General features: G+C 31.3%; 18 annotated features.

Annotated features, from left to right (window-relative positions):
* Positions 1 to 1715: part of a mobile genetic element that runs on past the window's edge.
* Positions 695 to 879: a mobile genetic element.
* A 346-nt stretch (positions 1716 to 2061) lies between the features above and the next one.
* Positions 2062 to 2548: a mobile genetic element.
* Positions 2549 to 3272: 724 nt separating this feature from the next.
* Positions 3273 to 3312: a tandem repeat.
* A 68-nt stretch (positions 3313 to 3380) lies between these two features.
* Positions 3381 to 7166: a mobile genetic element.
* Positions 7167 to 7466: 300 nt separating this feature from the next.
* Positions 7467 to 7482: an inverted repeat.
* Positions 7467 to 7520: a mobile genetic element.
* Positions 7505 to 7520: an inverted repeat.
* A 520-nt stretch (positions 7521 to 8040) lies between these two features.
* Positions 8041 to 8099: a tandem repeat.
* A 485-nt stretch (positions 8100 to 8584) lies between these two features.
* Positions 8585 to 8622: a tandem repeat.
* Positions 8623 to 8624: 2 nt separating this feature from the next.
* Positions 8625 to 8659: a tandem repeat.
* A 630-nt stretch (positions 8660 to 9289) lies between these two features.
* Positions 9290 to 9338: a tandem repeat.
* Positions 9339 to 10533: 1195 nt separating this feature from the next.
* Positions 10534 to 10595: a tandem repeat.
* Positions 10596 to 12447: 1852 nt separating this feature from the next.
* Positions 12448 to 12480: a tandem repeat.
* Positions 12481 to 12706: 226 nt separating this feature from the next.
* Positions 12707 to 12747: a tandem repeat.
* A 278-nt stretch (positions 12748 to 13025) lies between these two features.
* Positions 13026 to 13064: a tandem repeat.
* Positions 13065 to 14116: 1052 nt separating this feature from the next.
* Positions 14117 to 14153: a tandem repeat.
* Positions 14154 to 14365: 212 nt separating this feature from the next.
* Positions 14366 to 14403: a tandem repeat.
* Between the last annotated feature and the right edge of the window lie 1310 nt (positions 14404 to 15713).

Below are 15713 nucleotides of genomic sequence, written 5' to 3'. Positions count from 1 at the left end.
CTTTCTGACACGTTCGCGCGTTGTGTCCTGTCTGATTGCACTGTCCACAGCGTCTTTAGGAGGGCTCACCTCCTTTAGCGCGCACCTGCTTCTTTACCTTCTTCCTATTACTACGCGCCCCAAACTCCTTCAGAGTTGTTAATTACAGGCTATTCTTAACTGTTAGGGTCCCTTCTACCTAAACTTGCTTTCTTTTATGTAATTTTTGTTGTATAGCTGCCTTATTAGCAGCTTAAAGCTAAGTAATCTCCTATTGCGCTAACACTAGCTTTTGCGCAATTATTGCTGCCCCTTTTGCTACCTTCTTAAACGCCTTAACTATAGAGGTAGGCGAACTATCTATATGCCTCTGAATCCTTGTCTTCACAAGCGTTGATTGCAACCTAAGTTTAAGGGTGTTGCTTAGGGTTTGCGACTGCCAGAGCTTGTTGTTAACAGGTAGTAGTAGTGATAGAGTGCGCAACTTCACATTAAGGGCCATTATAACCTAGTCTAGGTTAAATAGGACTAATCTAGCACCTCAGAACCCTCCCTAGATATTCTTAGAAGTAATTGCAGCATTATAGGCGCGTATAAAGTATGGCAGGAACTCTATCTTTATAATGTAGTTAATCTAGTTATATATAAGTATTTTGGCTTAGCGCCTATATATCTTCTTTAAAGCAGTAAAACAACCTATATTAAGAGGCTATGTAAGGTGTAATAAGTAAGAAGGCAAACATAGAGCAATAATCTTGTTATCCTTGCAGTATTGCTGGAATTTAAGAGAGTTGTAGCTCTTATAACTATTAATAATAAGCAAACGGTAGGTGCTAATAGTACGCTCCTTTGTATGCCTGTTAAAGTGCTTCAACCAGTTAAGACCAAGCTTGTTGGTAGTCTAGCCGTTATTAGAGACTCTAATAACCTAGTTGTAAGGCAGATCCTCTTCTTTGTACTAGGCAGAGAGGTAGTAGTAGGCTTTAAAGATAAGGAAGGCTGGAATAGCCTATCCTTTGGCATTAATGCTCACTATAGCCGTAGTCCACTCTTGGTTGCCTAGCTAGATAGCCTTTGGCCGACCCTGTCGTTCTGAAGCTGTAACAACTGCTTCTAGGAAGATCTGGCCTATTATAAAGCCTGTCTTGTTAAAGTTGTACGTGTCTTTATCCTAAATGCTATACTTAGCTTTAATATTAGCTACTAGGCCAAACCAGCCCTATAGAACCTTAGAATCCTTATAGAGGGCTCTCTTGTAGTTGTACTTGCAATTAAACTTAACTTTAAGCTCTAGGTGTTGCTTAACAAATGTACTAGGCCAGTTTACGCTAATAGGGCCTAGATTACGCTTAGCACGCAAAGAATTAGCCATAGTAGCTACATCTAAGAGCTAAGGGGAAAATCCTCGCGCATCTAGCTTAAGAACATGCTTAATAATCACCTCCTCCTTATTGTTGTCTAGCTTCTGTAAGTTAGCTATAGAATCTGTGCGTAAAGGTTGTTCTGTATGTTAGTTGCTTAGTGTCTTTTAAGGGACCCTGTAGATAGCTACAGCGCGTTGCTAAGAGAGATTCGCGTCTTGTTTAAGAGCCTAGAGCGCAAGCTGTATCTAAGCTTCCTTTAACACGTCTAAATGGTGTTGTTAAGAAGACATTAGTGTAGGAGGAGAAGTTTGGTGGGGGCTTAGCAAAAGTGAGCGGCTCGCCTGTTAAGCGGCTCGCCCGTAGAGTACGTTAAGGGAACTGTAATAGGTAGAGAGTGTAGCCTGCATTAAGTTGCGTATAGAGTATTGTGCATAAAACAATATAAGATAATAATTGATATTTCCCTTAAGACATTAACATCAAGCAACCTAATGCCTAGAGAGATAAGTGTAAGCGACGTGTCTGTTGCTAAGGCTGCATCTAGTTTTGTTGATGAACCCCTAAATGTTGAAATAACTTGCTATTATTTATTTAGAAAGATATGCTCTAAGATTGCTGCTTCTATACCTTTAGCCCACTTTAGTAGAAAGGTTTAACAAAAGGCTAAGTCTGTCACGATACTATAGAGGCAGCTAGAAGCTTTAACAACGCAACTAAGTGTTACGATCCTGTGCTAGGGCACGGCACAAACATAAGTACTAGCCAACCAAGACCCCTAACTCCGCCATAAAGGAACGAACTGTGGAGAAGGACAGAATAGAAAGGGTTGTTACGTAACTGCTTGTTAACAAGCATAACACACCTAACTACTTATTACAAAGTATAGTATAATATTCTTATCTATAAGCACCCTTATATATTTTATTAGACTAACTCTAGTTACTTATTAATAGGTATTATATCTCCTTAGTAAATAGTTAGTAGAAACACAAACCTTATAGTTTGTGTTTAACCTTATTAATTAAGTTTGTCTTTAGAATCTTAACCTACTCTTAAACTAGACAGCCTACTCTGTACTATTTATTACACCCTATCTTCACAAGCTTTGCTTAGTTAATAACCCTAACCAATCCACCAGTGCTTATCCCTAAGAACCAATAGAATCAGTGCTTACGGTCTTTAACTAAAGTACGACATCAACACTTCCTTTGTAGATATTTAAAGACATGTTTGTATGTCTAGATGTTAAGATCTACCAGTCTAAAAACAAGGAGACTAAGCTGCTTAAGGCTATAGACCAGATTAATTAGAAGCTTAATACTAACTTTAATAAGAGCTATATCCTAACTATAGCTATTAATCTCGCTAAAGCAGCATATCTGCGTAGTAATGCAGACGCCATTAGACGTACTATTAGGCCTTAGTTCTACTACCTTTAGAAAGCATGTTGTATTAACAAGTTCTATAAGAGACTGTGTCTAGATTACTTTAATATAGCTAAGGGCAACGCTTTGTTCTATAATATAGCCTACTTATAAGACTTGTAATGTTTAGGAGTAGAGCTACCTTAGAAGTCTAATCTATAGAAGAGTAGAGTTTGTTATATTTAGATGTATAGTTCTCTAAAAACAGTACTAGAAGTATTAACTGTCTAGCCCTTAATAAACAAGTGTCTTTATTATCTTATAGTAGATAATAAAGCGTATATAACAGCTATAAACAGAAGCTACAGGCAGGACTAAGGTACCTATAAAGGTCTAAAAAGGAACTAGGCTTCTATAAAGCGCGTCTAAACAAGGAGCTTAAAACTTAAGTAAGATTATTAAAGGGAGTACGCCTTAAGCTCTAGCTTCTTTAATAGAGTGGAAACTAAGACAGCACTAAGGGTATGTGGTGGGCTATTAAGAAGAGAGCTTTCTATTAATAGCTTAATAATAAAAGAGATAGATATAATAGTAATATAATACTAGATTTAGTCTATACTGTTAATATGCAGAACTATACAAAGTTTCTACGTAGTAACTTCTAGAAGTAGACCTGTCAGATTGGATAGTAATAGTAATGAGTTAATAATGATGTATTAATGTTGTGTTGTTGTTCTATGTAAGGGTGATTTTCGTCTTATCTAGGTTCTAGTAGGGGCCTATGCACAGTTTCTTAGCAGGTATATTGCCTAACCTATTTCTCTAATGCCTTTAATTTAACACACCCCCTTAGCTTAGAATCCTATTGTAAGCTGCGTAAACTAGTTAATTAACTCTTTAATGTAAGGTCCTCTAGTTGCTCTTACATCTTCTTAAGTAGGATATCCCTTAATGTACTCTTCTAGCCCTTAACAAGTCCTAACTAATTAAGAAAGCTAGCCTATTTGCTAATTAGCAATAACTTTGTAAATCTATCTGCAATTATATTATTAGATAGGGTGTATTCTACTTTTATTATTTTGTAGTTAACTTCTTATTATAACTAGTAGTTGTGTATATTAACATGCTAAAGCTTAATTTTTATCTTAGCAATATATATAGTAACTAGACGTATTGTCTATATATTGTTGTATTTAATTATTATTATTAGATTACTTAGGGTTACCTAAAGCTCTTTTAATAGTTAAGAGGTAAATATTACCTCCTTAGCTACTTAAGACAGTGCTAGGAGCTTAGCCTTAGTAGTTAACGTTGTAACAGTATCTTGTTTATTTGCTCTCTAGGTAATAAGTCCTCTAAATAGCTTAATAGCGTATCCTTAGGAACTCTTTTAGTCTATAGTGTTGTTAGCAAATAATGCGTTGCTTGCAACTTTAAGTCCTTTACCCTGTTTAAAGTTAAGTAACAGATTTCTTATCTTCTGTAGGTACAGGAGCACTTAGTTAGCAGCGTCTTAGTATTTATTACTTAGGTTAACTAGAAAGCATGTAAGTTACAACGTAGCAAACGCTATATTAGGTTAAGTAGTTACTATTACAAACAACAGGGATCTAATCTTTTACTAATATTAATTAATCTCTAGTAGTTTAGCTAGACTGTTCCTAGGCTTAAGTTTAATTATAGATATTAGCGTATTATGCCTTATATTCTGTCTAGTTACTAATTAACTAATCTTATTAATGTATGCAGCTTATAACAATTAAATTGTCTATTACTATCTATTAGGTTAGACTTCTACACTAAGGAACTATTAAAGGTTGTCTCCTCTAGTGTATAGGTATTGCTTCTGTATCTGTTTAATAGCATTATCTGCCTCTTATTTATACTTTAGGTAGTACGCAATTATAATATTATCTATATAAAAGAAGATAATTATTCTATCCTGAATTATACAGTATAGCTCTTATAGCACTTATTTAAATCTAATTCTAGCTAATATTACTGTACATTTCTTCTACTATAGTAGAGGGGAGATGCAGAGTCTATACAGGGCTTTCTATACCTTTAGTAAGGTGCCTATCTTCTAGTATCTTCTTAGTATCCTTATACATATTTTGTAGTTAATAGCTGTGTAGACAAATATATTTATAACATCCTATTATCTAAGTTTAAGATTGTACTTTGTAGTAATTAATATTAGTATTCTAAGTAATTAGCCTGTAAGTGTTGCTGTATACGTGTCTTATAACATAATATTATATTATTAGTCTCTTCTAACTACAAGCCTTACTTTACACTTATTAAGGTAGTAGTGTTTGTTAAACTTGTATATATAGACCTACATACAGTTAAGTATTTATTATCTAGACTTCTAAACTAGAGCTGCTAGAACTTAAGTCTATAACTCTATTTGTTTGTAGCTTTACAGGTGTTTGTTTTATGCTTATTTAAACATCTTATAGAGAGGGTGCTCCTCTAGCTTTAGGTACGCTGTAGGTAATAGCAGAAGTTTATTCTAATGTAGTTTAAATCCCTTTGCTATAATCCTCTTTAATTAAGCTTTATTAAAATATTTTCCTTTATATTAACTTAGGTGTCCTGCCTTAGCGCCTGCTATAAATATAGCTGCCTACAGCATTATTACAGATGTTTCTTAGTCTTGATTAAGTTAGTCTATTGTCTTATTATAGCTTATCTATTTAGTTAGGAATACTGCTAGCAGAGGAGTTAGTAGAGGCGTTAGGTATGCCTCTACAATCTTCCTGCTTTAGTAATATTAGGGTTATTTAGCACGCAGAGTATCCTCCTGCGTTATCTTATTCTTATAGAACGTTTTAGTTTTAGGTATATAGCTCTATACAGCTAAGAGTTTAACTATACTAATCTAAGTTATAATCTTCTTTTATATATTATATATAAGGTTATCTATAATATCCTCTATTTTACTATTAAATTTTGTTTCTTTATTAAACACTACATTACAGGTACTAATTACTTTAGGTATTAATAGGACCTAGATTTAGTATATGTTAGTAGACTAGTATCCTACTAAGTATCTAATATATGCCTTTAGGTCTAGTCTTTATAGCCTTAATTTTCTTTAATAGGTGTTATTAGTTATAGTAAATCCTTTGTATCTGTATACTCTTAGGTAAGCCTAGTTTAGCTTTTAAGGTCTAGTAACTATGCTATTTATAGTAGCTACGCGCGTAAAGAATATTTTGTACAGTAATCTCTACTTATTTAGATAATTAGCGTCTAATTGTATAGGTATACTGCCGCTCTAGTAATTTCTAGCTAGAGTTCCTATAGTAGATTTGCGTCTAGTTAAATTACGTATACCTTCTCTTTTATTACACCCCCTAAGCGTTTAGCTCCTCTATTTTAAGCTTGTATATCTAGGGTAGAAGGCTTAATTCTTATTAAGAGGGACAAGCACTATCTCTTAACCTCTTATTTAACTATAATAATTTTGTTGTCTGTCTTAATTACCTTGACTGTAATGTTAAACTGTTTCTTTAAGAACTAGACAAAGATCCTAAGTAGATAGATAATAGATCTTACAGGCCTATTGTCCTTAAAGTAGAAGTCCTACATGTACTAAGAGTGTCAGCAGGTAATAAGTATTTAACTGTTTTCCTTGTTAAAGCTTCTTGCTTTATATTTATTGAAGTCTATAGCTATTTATTTGCCTAGGCCTTTATTGTTTAATTGTAGGGTTCTTTGTATTTAACACTTTAATTTTAATTATCTGCATGTGTTATATTATACTATTATAATGCCTTTAATCTTTACCTCCTTAGATTAATATATAAGGTGCTTAATTGCAGATAGTCCTAGATATCTAAGCCTCTTATACTACATTATAGCTGTTACTCTCTATAGTAATCTTCTATTGTAATTTATACGCATATAGAGTGCTACTATAGCTATATTTAGTTGTTTAATAACCTACTATCTAAAGCTTTCTGTTAGAATAGCTATAATGTTGCTGTTTCTTTAACATAGCGTTGTTAGATCTTCTTAGTTATCCTACTATATTCCTTATCTTTAGAGTAGCCTAAATAATACTAGGTTACAGAGGAAATCTAGGCACTATACAACATTGTCTAAGTATAGTACTTATTTACCTTAAGATCCTTCTGCTAATATATTAACAGTACTATATCCTTATATCTAGACCTTAGAGTTCCTAGTCTAGATATAATCTCGTATTACTGGCTAGCGTACGTCTCTAAGTCTTAAGAGGTTATTGCAGATATGCGTAGTTAAGCTAGAATCTAGGAGAAATGCCTCCTTTAATAGATATCCTTAATTACTTACACTATATACTGCTTTTATACTACCTTTATTAACCTAAGCAATTTCCTAGCTATCTAGTTACTTAATAATCTTGTCTAGTGTTTAAGACGTCTTAATGTGTAGAGTAATTAATTAAGAGTTTATTGTTGCTAGGCAGTACGGTGGCAAAAGGGTAGGGGTTAGGTAGGGGTAGGGTACATCACGTGATGTACCCCTACCCTACCCTACCCCTACCAGCTTATCCAGCAGGATATCTAGAAATTTAGGATATCTAGAAACTTTTTTGTTTTTTCTTTTCTTCTTGCTATTTCTAGCCTATTGTAACGTATCTAGAAAATTTCTAGATGTCTTTTTTTTTTTAGGATATCTAGAAATTTCTAGATATCTTCTCCTTTAGGTTATCTAGAAATTTCTAGATATCTACTTTTTTAGAATATCTAGAAATTCTTTAGGTTATCTAGAAACTTCTAGATATCTTTTTTTTTTTTTAGGATATCTAGAAATTTCTAGATATCTTCTCCTTTAGGTTATCTAGAAACTTCTAGATGTCTGCTTTTTTAGGTTATCTAGAAATTTCTAGATATCTACTTCTTTAGGTTGTCTAGAAATTTCTAGATGTCTACTTTTTTAGGATATCTAGAAATTTCTTAAGCTTTAGCTTCTTTTACTATATCTCTAGTAGATCTAGTCTCTTCTAGTAGCTTATTTAGAAGATAATAAAATAGTTAATAACATTTTATTAGTATCTATAACTATCTTTTAGTTATTCTACTATCTCTATAGCTATAAACACTATAGCTAATAGCTATCTACTAGCTATTTACTAGGTATTATACTCTATTAACCTATCTAAAAGAACAACTAGCGCTTTAGAATAAGTAGTTAGTTTTTTATTCTTTTCTTCTTTTTCTTCTTCTTTTCTTTCTTCTTTTCTAGCTGTTATAGCCTATCCTAGGGTAGTAGAGATAGTAGTTCTAGAAAGTAATATCTAGTAGAGATTATTAGAGAGAAGAACTAGCTTTCTATCCCTTATAGATAATAAGTAGATAGAATAACTAGAGAGAATACCTAGGGAGAATATATAGAGAGAATGACTCTTACTTCTTATACTTAGTATCTATAAGAATAACTAGCGTTAATTCTTTCTATTTCTCTATATAGCTAATAGTAATAAGTACCCTTAAGATATAGAAATAGGAAAAGAGAATTCTCTATCTTCTCTATCTAGTATATAGGTAGAGGCTCTTTTAATAGATAAAGACAAAGTATAATATAGAGAAAAGCATTCTTCTAAGACTATTCTTTACTAGCAATAGCTAGTAACTTTCTATTTATACAGTAACTAAAGAGAAGAACTAACAATCCTTTTATAAAGGTAATAGCATTAACTAATCTTTATTTTATCTTATTTCTATTTATATACCTATACTATAGCTAGAGACATTTCTTTTTTCTTAGTTTATTATTTTTAAAAAATAGATAAGATTCTAGAACTAATTTTAACCTTAAAGGACTTCTACTTAAAATAGAGCTATAGCATTTAATAGTCTATAAAAAGATCTTCTTCTTCTTCTATACTAGTAGAGCTAGTAGAACTAGTAACACTAGTAGTACTTTCTTCTTTCTCTTCTTCTTCTTCTTCTTTCTCTTTTAAATTCTCTAGGTACTCTAGTGTTTCTCTACTAAAGAAGGAAGGGCTAGACTTATTAGCTACTATAGTTACTATACTAGCATAGAGACATACCTATTATCTAGCTCTAGAATAGTATAGAGTCTATTACTAACGTACTCTTCTAAGAACTCTTTACTAGTAACTAGAGTAACTTTATCTTCTACTCTAGTATTATAGTAGGTAATATAGTATTCTTCTTTCTTAAAAGAGTTTACTATAATAATAAAGAACCTAGTATAGCCTAGTTCTAAGCCTAGCGTCTGCTATTAGCATAGATACTTCTACTATAAGATTATACTACTATACCTTTCTTATAAATATAGTTTACTAAGCTAGGTAGCTTGCTATAGCTAACTAGGTAGCCTAGAAAGCCTACTACCTTATTACTAGCTTTGTCTCTTATATTATAAACATTCTTTCCTAGTAGATAGGTAGAAGTTAAAGCTAAAGAGCTAAGATTTTCTTTAAGAAATCTTCTAGCTATAGTAGTACTATAGTTAAGATTCTTATAGCTCGTCTTAATGCTAGACATCTAGAAAAGATAGAAGTTAGCTTCTAGAAGATAGTAGTATATAGAATTCTTACCTTTAGTATTTTACTTAGTACCTTAGTATAAGTAGTTAGGGTTATAGAAGAGTAGATAGTAGTGTAGTAGTATAAAATAGAAAGAGAGTTTCTCTACTTTTATATTATCTTCTTTTCTATTACGTCTTAACTAGTAGTCTTCTATTTACTATACTAAAATTAACAATTAATAAATTCTTCTTTACTTAATCCTTAATTAGTAGTAGAATAATTAAGAATTAACTAATTCTTCTTTACTAAATTCTTAATTGTTCTAGCAGTAATTAAGAATTAACTAATTCTTTATTTATTAAATCCTAATTACTAGTAGAATATTTAGGAATCAACTAATTCTTCTTTAATTAATTCTTAATTATTCTAGCAGTAATTAAGAATTAACTAATTTTTCTTTTATTTATTTCTACTTACTAGTAGAATAATGAAGAATTAACTAATTCCTCTTTGTTTAATTCTTAATTACTAGTAGTAGAATTAAGAATAAAGGTAATTCTCTAGTAACTAAACGATAATTAGACCTACTAATAGCTAGAGCTAGCTATCTATATAAACACTTCTTTCTTCTCTTTACTATCCTTCTCTACTCTACTCTCTACTTTACTCTTTACTATACTATTCTATCTACAGACCTCTACCTTCTATATCTATTACTAAATACTATAAAAGTAAGTATTCTCTATTTCTACCCTTAGCTACATCTTCTACTAGAAGCCTACTAATATACCTATAGAAATACTATAAAAGAACTCTATTTAACTAGCTAAGTATACTACTATGTCTACCTCTAACTATACTCCTACTATAGAGCTAGGCTATAACTTATCTTACTTTAAAGATCTAGGGCTTCTATTCTGCTCTAATAGTAGCTGCCTAACTAGTATTAATAGTAATAAAAGTACTAATATAGTAGAAATAACTAAGCAGCATCTTATAAAGCAGCATAGAATTTCTTTTAAAGATAGAGAAGTAAAAAGGTTTTTAGAAGATATTAAAGACTATTCTATAGCTAATATTAATAGTCTACACTCTATAGAGAACTATAAGTATTTCTTTAAAGAACTAAAGCTTATAGAAGAAGGTTATCTATGCCTAGTTAAAGAGTGTAATAGTCTCTTTAGTACTACTAAAAGCTTATACCTACACTTAGAAAAGCATAGAAAAGAGAAAGAAATACCTTTTACTAGTAGTAAAAAGACCTTCTATAAAAGTAATATTAAGATACAAAGTCTATTTAAGAAGAAAATTTATTAAACTACTTTATTATAAAAGATAATAGTAGTACTACTAGCGCTATAGAGCCTACTATTACTACTACTACTCTTAGTACTTCTAACAGCCTTATTAATAGCTATAGAGAAGAGCTAGAAGCGTTTACTAATGCTACTAATCTAAGCTTTACTTTATTAGAGAATAAAGAGAAACCTTCTACTATACGTAAAACTAAGTTCTATCTCTTTCTTAATAATAAGAATCTTAATAGCTTACTTAAGCTAGTTACTATTCCTATAAAGAAGAGCACTACTACAGAAGAGAGAGTAGAATACAATCTACTTAAGCTAGTAGAAGAGACTCTATACTCTATAGAACCTCTAGTAGAGAAGCTAAATAGAAGGCTTAGGCAGCAGCTACAAACAGAGGTACTAGCTACTAATAAAGAGAAGAATCTAAAAGACTTTAGCCTACTCTCTAGTAAGGATGTGAAAAGAAAGTACTATAAGTATTTTAGTCTATTTATAGTCTATCTATATAGAGTTATTAGAGAAAGAGCTAGAGATAAGTCTACTACTAGTAAGCAACCTATTGTACCCTCTCTAGTAGAAGAGCTAGTAGCTACTATAGTAGAGAATATAAAAGACTTTCTAGAAGCTAGTAAAGAAAACCTAGAAGATAGTATACTAGATACTCTATTTACTACGCTAGTTGCTAGAAGTAAAGAGTATTTAATAGCTATAGTAGATACGCTGCTAGAGCAGCCTCTAGCACAAGATAACCTAGAAGAATACCCTAGCTTTAATAGTGCTATTATTACTTTTCTAGCTATTAAAAGTATAGATCTAAATACAAGAGTTACTAAGGCAGCTATTAGCATAGAGCAAGATTGCTCTTATCTAATCTATTCTCTTAGGCTATTCTCTATAGCTATAGTTAATAGTAGATATAATAAGTTAACTACTAGTAGTAATTCTACTAGCTTAGAAGAGGTCTTTCTAGACTACTATAGTAGAAATCTAACATTTAACTCTAGTAATAGCTTTGAAGAATTAACCTCTTTAAGAGCTTATACTAGAGCTATAGCTACTAACACGCTAACTAAGCCTAGAATAAGAGATATTAGTAGCAATCTCTTTATAGTAGATAATAGTCTAGAAGTAGATATTAAGAAGCTTAAGAAGTTCTTTGTCTATATAGAAGATACCTTGAAAGAGTTTCTATTCTCTAGAATTCTTTATCTTAATCCTAGTAATCTAGATCTAGACTTTAACAAGCTAGAAGATAGTGTAGTAGATACTAGTCCTACCTATAGCTTTCTAGAAGATAGTACTAACAATAGAGACTATAACCTAAAAGACTATAGCTTCTACCTAATTAAAAGACTAGAAGATACTAGCTCTATCTTCTCTAAGTTCTTTATTAATAGCATTACTAGCACTAGTATAGATTTTAATATCTATAATATAAGAAAATATCTAAAAGATAGGCAAGAGTTTATTAAGCTACTAGGTCTAGCTTTCTATCTACTAGCAGCTTGCCCTATTAGAGGCACAGAGGTAGAGTTACTAAAGTATACTAATAGCCTAGAGCTAGGCTCTAGAAACCTATATATAGATAGCATTACTAAGCTAATAAAAGTAGAGACTAGCTATAGCAAGTCTAATAGTATTACTAATAGAGATAATAACATAGTTAGGTTCTTTAGCCCTAAGTTTAGCTACCTACTAAAAGTATATATAACTTTAGGCATACCTTTCTATAACTACCTAAACTTTAAGGTGTTTAATATAAAGAAAGCTAGTCCTTATTTACTAGAAGTTAATAATAAGCTTATTACTAGTAAAGATATCTCTAATCTACTTAGTATTAAAAGCCTAGAGTTTCTAGGTATAAAGCTCTCTATCTCTACTTATAGACAAGCTATAAAGTATATTATTATTAATAGATTAAATATAGATCTAGAAGGTATACTAGAAGAAGAGGAGGAAGAGAATAATATAGAAGATATACTGTTTAATCACTCTACTAAAGTAGCACTAGGTAACTATGCTAGAGATAGTAATATCCTAGCTAGTAAAACTAGTAGCCTAGAGCAAAAGTCTATAGATTTTACTACTAGAATCTTTAACTTTCTAGAGCTTAGTAGTAGAACTATAGATAAGAAGCTAGTAGTCTTTAACGCTATAGCTACTAGGCTGGAAGACTCTATTCTACCTAGCGTAAAGCCTATTAGAAGAGAAGAAGCTAAGAGTATAGAAGAGTTAATAGAAGATATAAACATTATAAGCTCTAGTAAAGCACCTTCTTCTAGTAGTAATAGAGAAGAGGAGGTAAGCTATAGTAGTATAGACTTTAATAACCATACTACTTTAAAAGATAACTTTAACTATAGTACTAGTAACAGGATATATTAGATAAAGTATATAATAATACTTCTAGTAAAGATACTATAAGAAGAGAAAGTAGTAGTAGTAGCTCTAGTAGTAGCTCTAGTAGAGAGAAGAGCAGACCTCCTACTACTATAAGTAAGAGAAAGAAGTTTATAATTCATAGCTCTAGTTCTAGCTCTAGCTCTAGCTCTAGTTCTAGAAAAGAAGAGGCTCTTACTACTAGTAGCCCTAAAGTAGTTATACTAAAAAAGCCTATTAATAAGAAGCATTATACTAGAGTAGATACGCTACCTAGTAAAGAAGAAGATATAATAGATATCTCTAGTAATAGTACTACTAGTAGCTTAGCAGATAACGCTAGCTTAGAAGAAGATAATAGTACTAGAGTTTATAGGATAAGAAATAGAAGAAGTCTATATAAGATTAATAAAAGCACTAAAGAAGGTACTTCTAGTCTATATCCTATCTTTACTACTAGACTAGAGGCTACTTCTACTAGTAAGAATAATAGTAGAAGGAATAGTAGAAGCAATAGCTTAGACTCTAGTAATAGCTTTACTAGTGCTAATTATATACCTAGTACTTCTATAGCTACTACTAGTGCTAGTAAGAAAAAGAGTGTAGAAGAAGAGAATAAGTATAGTACTATTCTAAACCTAGTAGAAAACTATAAGAGTAAAAGCCTAGCTTCTAGTAGAAGTAAAGAAGTAAAAAAGCCTCTAGTCTATACTACTAGCACTAGTAAAAGTAGTAAGGATAATAGAATAAGTGAAAGAATACCTACTAGTACTTTTAGAAGTAGTAGTAGCTCTAGCGCTAGTGCTTCTACTACTAAAGAGAATAGATCTATAGAAGATAATCTTAGTAGTAATAGTAACTTAGCTATAGAAGAAGATGCTATTCTAGAAGAAGACTCTAGTAGTAACTATAGTCTAGATATAGAAGATAGTCTTCTTCTAGAAGAACTTAATAGAGATAAAGAGAATCTAGTTACCTCTACTATAGAAGAGAATAGTAGCAGTAGCACTAGTAAAGAAAAAGAAGATGCTAACTCTAGTAAAAGTAAAGAGGTACTACTAGAAGATAAACTATATCTAGCTAGGCCTTCTTTTAGAACTAGCTCTAGTATTCTTAGTAGTAATATTAACTATATAAAAGATCTTACTACTAATAGAGAAAGAGAAGCGCTATTAAATAGAAACACTACTATAAGTCTTAGTAGTAGTATTCTACCTAGCTTAGACTTTAATAAAGAAGAAGAAGAAGAAGAAGAAGAAGAAGAAGAAGATATCTTTTCTAAAAGCTCTTCTGCTAGAGAAATACCTTCTAGTAGCTATAGTAAGAAAATAGAAGCTATTATAAATAGAGATATAGAAAAAGAAAAGACTAGTCTAACTAGCACTTTACCTATTCTACCTAGTAGTCCTAGTAAAAGAAAGTCTAGTATAGACTTAACTAGCCCTATAAGCGCTAAGCTTAAAAAGCTAAACTATTTAGAAGGTATTATTACTAAAACTAGTAGTAGTAATAGTATAAGTCTAGAAGAGAGAGAAAAGATTATTAGAGAGAATATTAAACTTAGAAGCTTAACTAACTTAGCTATAAGTAGTAGAAGAAAGACTTTACTAGAGAGCTTAAAAGAGCTATATAAAAGTATAAATATAGAAATAGAAGACTTTAAAAGCCCTAGGCAAGAAGAAGCTATTAAAGAGATAATAGATTCTACTCCTTTCTTAACCTATATATCTAAAACAGGAGGAGGAAAATCCAATCTCTTCTTTCTACCTAGCTACTTATATTCTAATAGAAAGTATATAGTAGTAGTACCTAGAATAAGCTTACTAAAAGACCTTTATAATAGATCTAGAAGCTTAAAGCTTAATAGTATGCTAATAGATGCTAGTAATCTAGATACGCTAGATACTAAAGAGATAAAAGCAAATCTACTGTTTATATCTATAGATTTATTACTAGAGGTTAGCTTTTTAAGCTACTTGTATAGTCTTAAGATAGATAGAGTATCTACTACTATCTTCTTAGAAGAAGCACACTTACTGCTACTAGAAGAAAGCTTTAGGCCTAGGCTAGAAAGTATTAATAAGATTCTTAATCTAGAGTTTAATCTAGTATTTATAAGCGCTACGCTACCTAGTAGCTTACTTAATCTATTAGAGTTAAAGTTTAGTATCTATAAGCCCTATACTATAAAAGAGTCTACTACTAGAGATAATATAAGCTACATACCTATAGAAAGTAATAAGCCTATAGAGGTAGCTAGAAGTATTCTAATAGAAGAAGTAAAGTCTTTAAAAAGTAAAGAGAAGATAATTCTCTATACTAGAACTAAAGAAGAAGCTAGAAGGGTAGCTAAGACGTTTGCTATACCTTACTACTATAGCACTATAGATCTAGAAGAAAAAGTGCTACTAGAGAAAAATCTAAGCTTATTTCTAGATAGTAATAATAGTACTTATACTAGCATAGTAGCTACTAGCGCTTTAATAGTAGGGATAGATTATCCTTTTAATCAGAGTATTCTCTTTATCTATATCTATAATAGCTTTATTAATACTATACAAGGTATAGGTAGAGTAGCTAGATTGTTAAAAGAAGGCAAAGCTTTTCTAATTTATCCTAGTACTATAAAAGATAGATTAGTAGAGACTTCTATTAACGCTAGTAGTATAACTACGTTAGAAGAGTTTAAAGTAATAGATAATAACAAGTTAATAGAGTTTCTACTAGATAGAACTTGTAATAGAAGAATACTAGAAGAATATCTAGAAGATAAGCAAGAGCTAACTTGCTCTCTAGAAGTAGCTAAGTGTATTAGTTGTTTAAAAAGAAG

Source organism: Ascochyta rabiei, chromosome 17 (genome assembly GCF_004011695.2).
Source record: "Ascochyta rabiei chromosome 17, complete sequence".
In the NCBI taxonomy this organism is placed as follows: Eukaryota; Fungi; Ascomycota; class Dothideomycetes; order Pleosporales; family Didymellaceae; genus Ascochyta; species Ascochyta rabiei.
The sequence above is the reverse complement of the archived record's forward strand: the minus strand, read 5'-3'. Positions and strand labels throughout refer to the sequence as shown.